The sequence below is a fragment of the Gekko japonicus genome, unplaced genomic scaffold (assembly GCF_001447785.1).
Source record: "Gekko japonicus isolate JY-2015 unplaced genomic scaffold, Gekko_japonicus_V1.1 scaffold3025, whole genome shotgun sequence".
Taxonomy (NCBI): Eukaryota; Metazoa; Chordata; class Lepidosauria; order Squamata; family Gekkonidae; genus Gekko; species Gekko japonicus.
In genome coordinates this window covers 62,025-73,128 of record NW_015164288.1, presented here as the reverse complement: position 1 = coordinate 73,128, position 11,104 = coordinate 62,025, and the positions used below count along the sequence as shown (strand labels likewise).

Below are 11,104 nucleotides of genomic sequence, written 5' to 3'. Positions count from 1 at the left end.
GTCCGTGCAGAAGTTCGCTCTTTCCCCCCCCCCCCCCAAAAAAGCTAGCAATCCAAAACAGTCCACTGGAGCCTGAGCGGTGGGTGTTGCCTTCTGACATACTTCCAGTGATGTTAGGGGGTGTGGCATATGCAAATGAGTTATGCTAATGAGCTCCTGCACCTCTTTTTCTACAAAATGACCCCTGGTTCAGGGTGGATCTTCGTGATCATCCTTATCATACTGAAATGATCCTGGAAGAAATCTGTCTTTAGCTTCTTTGATTGTGAGCTGGGAAGGCAGTTATATATTTAAGGAAGATTTAATTTTTTCAATCCCTAGTAATATAGGTATTTGACTTTTCACATCTCTGACCCATCATCAATTCATAGGCAATCAAACATGCGGAGACACTTAGGTCTGGTTAAGCGCCTGCCAATTCAGAGTAAAACATGGATTCATCTGAAACTTGAACTGGAATTAGGGCAACCCCATCTAGCCAGGAAGGGGGGCTGCAGCTCTGTGAGCCTTGCCCATTTTAGAGCTGTGAGTTTGCAGAGGAATAACCGATGATTAAAAATGAAAGCTGCTTAATGTACTGAGTAGCAGGATATCGGGGTGATGCTTCTCTAGCCAATAGAAGCCTAAGTGCTCATCCACATAAAAAATGCATTGGAAACCTAGTATCTTTAGACTGCATGACTAAAAGGAGGGAGCACACATCTCTCCACCGCTTCCTACATTTATTGTGGCAAAACCACCATGATTTCCACATCCTCCTTTTTATCTGAGAATTCTCTCTGTGCCCATCAGAGAGTTGGTTCATCACATCAGATTAGAGAGAGCAAGGGTTTCATTTAACCCTCTGGGTGCCAAGCTGCAGAACGTCGCTGTTCCCCACCTTAGAAAACATCTCTCTTTTCCATCTCTGAAAGACAACCCTTGCCCAAAATCAGGATGCTTCAGTTTCTGCTTATCATACTCCTGCGTTAATGGAGCTCCTATTTTTTTTAAAAAAGGATATCATTTTCATGCTTCCCTGTTGCTTTAATTCTTCATTGTTTTCCCCACCGTAGAGATTTAAGGGGCCATCTTATGCAACAAATCAGGCTTGCAGTATGTACTGCAAACAAATGAGAGGAAAATGAAAGGCAAGCAAGGCCTACAGCAGAGAAACTCTGGATCACACATACCCAACAAAGGCATTTAATCCAACTACTCAGTACATGTTTCAAAGTCCTCGTGTCTCCTGTCTGTCTGCCCCAATCCTATCACCTGGACATGCTCTAGGAGTTCTGTGCTTGCAATATAATAGCCAGATGCACTAGTCTGTTTCCCCCAAGAGAGTTGCCAACGCTGGCTTGGGAAATTCTTGGAGACTTGGGAGTTTTGGGGGAGTGCTGAGTTTGGAGAAAGGTGGAAGTTTGATGGGCTTATAATGCTATAGAGTCAACTGTCAGAAGCTGCCATTTCTTCCCGGGGAACTGATCTCTGTAGTCTGGACAGCAGGCATAATTCCCAGGTCCCACATGGAGGGTGGTAACCCCATTCCCCAAACTCAAATGGGAGTGATTACCTGTCCCACCACCGGGGAAACTTATATGTAGCTCCCAAGAGGGCACATAGTGGCTACTGGGTTGTTTCAGGCTGGGGAAATGGAACAGGAGGAAGAAAAACTCAAGCCTTTTCTCCCTGTGTCTCATGCTCTGAATGAGGCCTACACATGCCTGGGAAATAAGTTCTGAGCACTGAATTCCCAGAGCATGTCTGATTGGCAGCACTGAGTTGGACCTGAGCTATATTATACAGCTCTGGCAGCAGGGACTGACCTTTATTTATTTATTGTTTATGCTTGTCTGTTAAAGTGCCACGCAACATCCAAGCTGAACATATGAAGTTGCCTTGTACTCAGTTAGACCTCCGGTCTGCTAGCCCAGCACCACCTGCAGTTATCAGTGTTGGTTCTTCAGGGTCTCAGGAAGAGAAATTTCTCTCTCCCAGCACCCTGCTACCTTATATCCTTTAACTGGGGATACCAGGGATTGAACCCAGGACCTTCTGCATGAAAAGCAGAACCAGTTCCTCTGAACTACTTCAAGTACAAGGTTCAGCTGTGGTTGCTACTACTATCATGCTAAAAGTCAATGACTGATGCACAGAGCAACGTACTGGAAGAGCACATCCAACCTGCAAAAGACTGTCAGGCATCACCATAGTGTTCCCAATGCCATATTGGTCAACCACTTGTCGCTGACAGAGGGCTGCAGGCTGGTTATGTTTTATGCCACAGCTGCTCCTCCAAGAACTTATCTGTTAGGTTGCTATTGGATATTTACCAGTCACTGCTAAGGCAGAGATAATTCCTAAGAAGAGAATGAGAATCTGCCTGGCAATAATTGAGGCCTGTTTTGTATAATATGAGGGCAGATGCATGTGACTAATTTACTCCCAGGCAAATGCTTCAAAAATAGAATGGAGAAGCTTCTGCATGAAAGAGAGCAGGGAGGGACCCGGTCAAATTTCTTGAAAGGTGCCTACAGCAAACAGCTGGCAGTAAAACAACATTTTAAACTTCTATTAGCCCCCCCCCTTTTATTTCTTTACTTAAGGCATCAGTTGATAGAGCTTTTTAGAATATGTGTGGTGTGGAGGAAAGGAGACAGAAAGAGCTCTGGGTTGGCTCCAGCCGGCTTTTTCACCCAAGTCACCTCTGTACTACGGCTCCCAGCTGAGAAGGCTTTGGTACATGTTTGTCCCATGATTCCCAACACAGGCCTTTAGGGTGGTCAACTAAGACACCTCTGTCCTTTTTCACCAGAAGATCAGTTGATGGGATTCAACTCCTTCTCTCCCTTTTAATTACTAGGTGTGGCTGCTTCTTTGTTTTCAACTGTTCTTTGCCAGTAAAGAAGCAAAAGCATTTCCAAGTCACTGTGTTCTGATTTCCTGCCCCCTCACGCAGGTAAGGGGTGTGGCTGCTTTCTTTATCAGCACCTTCCCAACTGAAGGAACTGCCTTTTAGGCTGTGGAATGGCCTGTCCCAGAGGGTTCTTTTAGTATCCATTTGAACAGCACTGCTCTGTCCTAATGGCACTAAGCCCTGCAGACCTGGATGGTCCAAGTTAGCATGATCTTATCCATTCCTTGTAGCTAAGCAGGGTCGGACCTGGTTAGAATTTAAATGGGTAACCACCAAGGAAGTCCAGGGTTGTTAAGCAGAGGCAGGAAATTGAAAATGACGTTAGCCTCTTGCCTTGAAAACCCTATGGAGTCACCAGCAGTTGGCTGTGACTTGACAACACTTTCCACCACCAATGGCACGAACTCCACTGTTTAATTTCTCACATCTTTCTTCCTTGCTGTGGTATATGGTCTCCACAGTTTGTCACCCACCTATTCATGGCCTAAGGGAAGGGCAAATTTTACCCTTCCTCCCACCTCATTTCCCCAAGCTGAAATAGCCCCATGGAGCTGCTTTTCATAGTGTTAGAACGAGCATAAAAGTATGGATGTGGGTAGTACCTATGTTTTTACCATTGGGGCAAAAAATAGCAGCTGAAAATGGGATTGTGCCACTTTAGAAAAACAGCACGGAGGGAAGGCATAAGCCCTGCCCACCACAGCTAGTCCAAATCAGAAAAAAGGCAGCACTCATCTGATATTTAAAGAAAAAGCCACTGGGAGCTTCTTTCAGGGAACTCAGGAGAGCTTGTCTTGTTTGGCCTTTATCCTATTGCTTCCCACCTTCATTCTTTAACCTCTTGACACTTTGGCCATAGAAGTCAGTAAAGTTCATCTAAGAAATGGTCTTTCTCTCTCTTTGCTATGGATTGTGTCTTCTCCTAATGTCAACCTGACCCTTTCAACCCACCTTCCTCTCAGCTCTGCCTCTTACTTTTTCCATATCCTGTCATATCCACTGATAATATGTAGATACTTTCCTCAGAATTTTACCTCCCCGTATCCTGTCATTTCCACCAATCTCCCTTATAAATAAAAGCCGAATGGCGGTGGCACTTCTCTAGAACATTCCACATGCTCCAAAATCAGTTCGCTCTCTGATCTGTCATTCAGAGGGTCTCCCTATCCACTGGCTGCTTTGCCTGAGTCCTGCCTCCAACATTCTAAACATTTTGCTGTTCCTCTCCCCCCCATAGCCAGTCAGAACACAGAGGTTATTTGCATATGCAGTCTCATTGGCCTTTGCCTCAGAACACAGAGGTCGTTTGCATATGCGACTTGTTTAGCTTTTGCCTCTAACATTCTAAACAGTTTGCTGTTCTGAGGTAAAATGTGTCCAATCTCCAGGTGAGGGCTGGAGATCCCTCAGGATTACAACTGCTTTCCAGATGGCAGGGATCAGTTCCCCTGGAGAAAATGGTGGGCTCTGTATCCTTATATGCTGCTGAGGTGGCCCCCGTATGAAAGCCAATGTGACGTAGCAGTCAGGGCTTCAGAGCACAGGAGAGGCTGCAGGTGTGTGGGGGGTAGAAAGCTGGTGAGGGGAAAAGAAAGGTAGGTTGATGGTTGGCTGGGAAGGAGATAGGGTTGATAACTCCAGGTGGGAAATTCCTGGAGAGGTGAGGGATGGAGCCTGGAGAGGGTGAGGTTTCAGGAGGCGTGGGACCTCGGACAGGTACAAAGCCATAGACTCCACCCTCCAAACCAACTATTCCCTTCTGGGGAACCATCGTTGCCAATCTCCAGGTGAGGGCTGGAGATCACTCAAAATTACAACTGTTCTTTAGGTAGCAGAGATCAGTTCCTCTGGAGAAAATGGTGGACTCAGTGTCATTATACCCTGCTGAGGTCGCCACAGCAAATTGACAGAGTGTCCAAGGCCGGGGCACTCGCCCAGAGCCTCTTTCTAGAAGCCGTTGTATTTATTTCCACAACGAGCCTTTTTCCTAGTAATCTAAAAATACGGTTTCCTCTCTTGTCTCTTGTCATGTCTGCCAGTAATCTATATAGATACTATTAGCCACATTTCGTAGAGAGCCTGTTTGGTGTAGTGGTTAAGTGTGTGGACTCTGATCTGGGAGAACCAGGTTTGATTCCCCACTCCTCCACTTGCAGCTGCTGGATGACTTTGGGCAGGCCATAGTTCTGACAAGAGCTGTCCTTGAAAAAGAGCCGTTTCTGTCAGAGCTCTCTCAGCCCCACCTACCTCACAGGGTGTCTGTTGTGGGGAGGGAAAGGAGATTGTAAGCTGCTCTGAGACTCTGAGTGAAGGGTGGAGTATAAATTCAATCTCTTCTTTCTTCTTCTTCTCCTCCTCGTCCTCCTCCATAGGTCTGCCAGTCATTTTTGTTACTCGCAGCTTAGCCATTTTTGCCCCACTTCAGATTATTGTGCTTCAGGCCTTTTTTCCTTTCTTTTCTTTTTTAAAGAGGTGTTGGAACTCTCAAGAGGGAAATGAAGTTTTCGGTCTGTATACTGGAAACTCGTGAACTTTTAAACATTTTAAAAAGAATTTTGTCAAAGAGGTTCCAGAACTCTGTTCCAGCACGTTCCTCGGGGGGTTTTTTTTGGGGGGCTGAAAACCTTTACCTTTGTTATGAATTATGAATGGGTTTTTTAATAGACATTCATATCAAAGTTATAGCTGAGTTATGTCCACCACAGGGCAACTGGGAATGCCACAAATGGCCCCTATCCACACATGGCTAGATATTGTACCACAGCAGTCATTTGCAACTGGAGGGGCATGTCCATGTCTGATTACAAATGATCTTTGTTACTGCAACAATAGCACAATATTCACTGACATGAGGACGCAATCCAATGAGTTGATTTGCATTGTTGAGGTTGTTGTGTCATGTTTGTGTCTTCAGCTGTTCAGCTTTTGTGTCTGTGGTTGGGTGTGGTGATGAACCAGAGGCATACATGCCTCATCATGTCTGGATTGGCTCCTTCCGCATATGGATAACATGACTGCATGATCTGCCTGTTGCTGTGTAACTGATGGACAGTGGCAACATCACCATGGCTTATTTTATTTTATTTATTTATTTATTTATTTATTAGATTTGTATCCTGTCCTCCCTGCATAGCAGGCTCAGGGCGGGTTCCATCAGATATAATATATATATAATGTATCATGTATATAACATAATAACATCTGGAGATGTTGCTCTGTTCACCGTTCCTTAAAAATGTATCTTTGGCTTTTTTCCCCCTTTCTATTCCTCTTTTGATAGAAAATAGGACAACTGAGTTACGCTGGAGTAAATTCCGGTAAACTGGTGGCCCTCTTACACTTGGCAATAAGGTTGCTCCATTAGCAATGTACAGAAAGAGTGACAATCTAAATTTTGATTTTTAAAAGAAGTACTAGGAATCAAGGATTCCAGAAGTTGTTTCCTGCATCCCAGATGTGTAGGAAGCAAGCAATGTGTACGTTGTTGGGAAGGAAATACACTCTGCACAAGCTCAGAAGCTTCTTTTTTGCGTTACTTCAAGCATTCTAAAAGTGATGACTAGCATTGTCCTTGTGAGCTGTGCTAGAAAGAAAGAAAAATGTAGAAGAGGCAGATGATTTGCAAACAATTCCTCTGTGTTTGTGACTTCCTCTCCACAGGCATATTTGTAAAACACTGAGATTCAAGTTCTGGCTTTTCTGTGTCACTTTTCTAGACCTGTAGAACTAATGGCCGGATCACTTTTCTAGCCCATTAACTGGCCGCTTTTCTAGCCCATTAACTAATAGGAGTTAATGGGCTGGATCCAATTGGCTTTTCCACTGGTGAAAAAAGGAGACAGCCTCTTTGACCACTCAAAAAGGCTATGCTCAGAATCATGCGATCCACAGGTACTAAAGCCATGTGGGACAGGGTGGGGGCTGTAGCATGGATGGCAACTGAGTGAAAAAGATGGCTGGATCCAGCTCAATGTCTCTGGAGTAACAGATTCAAGTATAATAGCACCTTAGAGACGGACAAGATTTTCAGGGTATAAGCGAGGGGAAATGCTTGGAGGGCAGAAAATTAGCATCTATAGTAAGATAAGAATCCTATGTCCCTATTCAGTCCCAAGAGGCCCATTGTTTTGTTCCTTGTGACATTTGTTTTCAGAACTCAAGTAGTAATAATTGTCCACAGTTTCCAGGATTATTAAACACTATTTAGTTTTTAGAGGCAAGCAAACGTAAATGGAATGGCCATCCTCTATTTCCCCCCACACACACTGTCTTTTCTACAGATCAAATCCTCCACAAGTTTAAGAGACTTCATACCTGCAAAGAACTGAAATGTGTTTGAAGGATGTTGCCTTTTGATATGCCAAACAATTAAGAACAGAGGTACCAAATTAGGTTTAAGGAAACATTTTGAATGTACTGCAATTTCCCCATGAATAAAAACTGAAGGGGGGGGGGACCCTTTAAAATACAGAATGTTGTTCATGTCCCAAAGTGTAGTTTCAGTAAGCAGACAAATTTTTAAAAATCCAAACTTAAAGAACCTGGAAGGGGGGGGGAGTAGTTTATAACCCAGAATTCCTTTTTATCTGCAGCTTGTGGTCTTTTCTGCCATTTATTCTTGATCCAAAGAGAGTTTCACATTTGGTACAAGGTCCTTAGAAGTCTTTAGGGAAATCGCTGCCCCACCCATCACAATCAGACTAGACAGCTTCTGTTCTGCAGGCAGTAGAATTTCCCAGGTTTGCTTCCAGATGCTTGTAAAAAAATAAAAAAAAGCCGCACGTGTGTTTTAAATGTGCACACCACTGAAAATCCTTGCCAGGGCATTTCTGCGCAGCAGGAGCCTCAAGTGGTTTATCTGCTGCTGGGACATGTAACAAAATCCAGCTCACTCAAAGCGAAAGGCAAGGCAATATTCCCCCCCTCCCCACACAGCTCCTATCGGATCCCTGGCAGACTTTCCAATCCGGCCTGATTGTAAGGGAAAGGAAATTCAGCAAGCCTTTCTTCCAACCCACTGGAAACAGCTTCAAAATGAATGGCAGAAGCAACGTTTGGTAGACCGAGAAGCTACAAGCGTTGCAAAGAAGCATGCGAGTAGACTTACCTTTTTGGATGGCTTCTGTGAGACTTTATCATCCGGGCTTTCCCCCCCCCCCCACCCTTCTTTGGGAAGGGAAGTTTCAATACCGTCGCGTGAAATCCGTGGAGATCGGGCTGTAAAGCAGCAGAGGCGGCGCCTGTTCAGTGCCAACCATGACCAATCGTTGCACGCCGACGAGCACACACCATCTGAGGGCTCCCTCCTCGGTGCCTAACCTTAGGAGGAAAACAGTCCCAGGCGTCACTCCCAGACTGTGCAAAGGGGGGCGGGGGGGGGGAGCCAACAACGCACAGCATCATCAGAAATCTGGCCAGCCATTCACGGGCTCCGGGCACAAACTGTACTTCCCCGGTTAATTCTATTTCCAGGATGTGGAACAAGATTTGTATTTTGTAAATTCCTGGAACACCGGGACCACCCGCTGAGGTCACTGAAACGCTTGTGCGCGCTTGTATGGCCCTGGGGAGACCTCCTATCTCAGGACGATAGTTGATAGAGCAATTTTTTTACACACTCAGATGTTTTGGGTGGGTGTTTTTTTTTTTTTTTCCTGCCTGATCCCAAGTTTTAAACAGTTTGGTTTGTGGGGAACGATTAGGAGCTCGTTGCAAAAAGACCAGCCGTTTGCACAAAGACCGCAGCAGCGAGAAAGCGGCCAGGGAGGCGGCTGGACCGTTAGAGGGACAAAGCAGGAGGACTGAAGGAGGCGCCCCCAGAGACTGCCGGGAGCTGAATGGATTCTTTGTGTGGGTCCTCCTCACAGGACTCCTTTGGCCACAGAGCGCCGCCTCTGAAGAACTAACACAAAGCCACAGACTTCAAGGACTCCAAGGACCAACTGACACATTTTAAAGGAACAGGTTGTCTTGGGGGGAAAGTAGTACTTCAACAGATCTGGCTGGCATAAGCCAGGGAGCTGGTGAAGGATTCTAGTATGAAATTGCTGGTCTGAATTAGTGACTCCTATGGCAGTGGGTGCCGTATAGATCCAAAGATTGTCTGGCAGCCTGAGACTCTAGCCTTTTTTGTAGCAAACTAGGTTTATTTGGGGGGCTGAGAGACCTGTGACTGACCCAAGGTCACCCAGCTGGCTTCAAGTGGAGGCGAGGGGGCAGCCCCTCCTTGGAGATCTTCTGTAATAGGCCTGCTTGTTTGCCAGGGCTTTTCAGGGCGGGACTAGGGCAGGCATCTTTTAATGGAAGAGGGAGGAGAGATTTGGCCATTTTATTTTGGTTTTAACTGAAAACGTTCCTAACTATTATTGTAAGCTGCCTTGAACCAGGAGGAAAGGTGGTAAATAAGAACTGATTAACAAATACTGTGGAAGAAGCTTTCTTATTCAACGGGTGCAGGAAGTGTTACCCTGAAGTGGGCAGATGTACACACTGAGGAAGGGAAGAGGACAAATTATTTCAAGATGAAGGTCAAAGCAATGGAGGAGACCAAATGTGTTACATTACAATGCACAGCATATCCGAAAACATCCAACTGAAAAGGAAGAATGACCTCATCGGAGGAGATGTTGAATTGGCAAAGCAAGAAGAAACTGTAAATCTCTACAGAGACAACTCATTTCTGAAATGGCTTCTGGTCTTTATTGAGTCCAAACTTCATAATGATAAATCTTCACATTTGGCGTTTTCTCCAGTGCATGCTGCTTATACATTCTGAAGAGTACTTGCTAATGGAATGCATCCAACTGTGCTTTCCTCCAACAGAATGGCATTTCTGTTTGCAGAAGAAGGAGCAGAAATTTCTGCCCATCCTCCCACACACACACTTGCAGACCCCTACTTTTCCCCTGATGCTGTTTGTGTAGATCTGTTGACTACGCTCCCCAAGGAACCAATTTTGGAGGGCCAGGTGGGCTGCAGCTGAAGGGGGAAGCAGGAAAATGCTGCTCCACAAAGCCCATAGATCCTTGGACACACCCCAGTGTAAATAAATATATAAATAAATAAATACCAACCTGGCTTTATTCTTTTGAAACTTTTGAACTTTCATTATTGAATATCCAGAGAGGCTGAAATTCTCAATGGTTTAGGAGCCATCCCCCTCCCCCTATGAATTGTCTGGTTTACGTCCAGTTATTCTCTTGCATAGAAACAGTCCTGTTTGTCCAGGGCAAATGGGGAAGGACACCACTGGCACATGATAACATATGGTTCAGGGGAGGCACAGATGAATAAAACCTTACGATGGCAAGACTGGTTGACAGAATACATGCTGTCGGGACATGACTGATACAGCCTGCAGATGGATCCTCCGACCAGCTACAATGTGTGTGTGATTAAATATTGTATGTTGTCTTCCCTATCCCCCACGAATACATTGTTAGTCCATTGTGTCTGAGTAACTGTAAATCGCTCTGAGCCCGCATGAGTGGGAAAAAGCGATCAATAAATTGAAAGTATTATTAGTATAAGTATTATTGTTGTTGTTGTTATTATTATTATTATTATTATTATTATTATAAAAGTCAACTGAAGTAGCTGAACACATGAAGCTGTCTTATAACATCAAACTGTTCATCTGTCAAGGTCTACATTGGATACTCTGGCTTGCAACAAATCTCCAGGGTCTCAATCAGATATCTTTCATATCAATTACTTTTTTATTGGGATATTTGGTTAATATAGCAGAGTGTTGCCCAGTCATAGAAGCATGATACTGAGTGCAGTAAATAAATCTCCCAAGAAAGGTAAACTTACATCTATTCAAGTAGATCCAGTTCACTCTCAGGCTGCAGTCAAAAGAAGAGAGAGAAGCCTCATCTAAAGAGTACTTTCCCTATCACAAATGGCCAGCTTGTCTGGCACCCTGTGTGTGGGAGCATGAGGGCCTTGTCTCTACAGGAGAGACCTGCAGAGACATGTGTCTCCACGGAAGGCCATGTGACAGGTGTGAGAGGACAACGCAAGAGAGGAGGGGTCAGAGGGCTTTGGCATCTCTCATTCCATCATTGTATCCGGCTGTGTGTGCGCGCTAAGCACCATCAAGTCACTTCTGACTTATGGTGACCCTATGAATTATCTCCACAACATCAGCCAGTTTGGTGTAGTGGTTAAGTGAGCGGACTCCAATCTGGGAGAACCAGGTTT

The 11,104-nt window shown here is 45.0% G+C and overlaps 1 protein-coding gene across 1 annotated transcript in view; it reads right to left on the bottom strand.

The window, feature by feature from the left end:
- LOC107108352 overlaps nucleotides 1-8,026 on the bottom strand; it is a 17,508-nt gene extending 9,482 nt beyond the window's left edge. Inside the window, exon 1 of the mRNA XM_015408779.1 lies at nucleotides 8,007-8,026. The gene's annotated coding sequence lies outside the window, so the exon portion shown is untranslated. The remainder of the gene's footprint in view (nucleotides 1-8,006) is intronic.
- Between the last annotated feature and the right edge of the window lie 3,078 nt (nucleotides 8,027-11,104).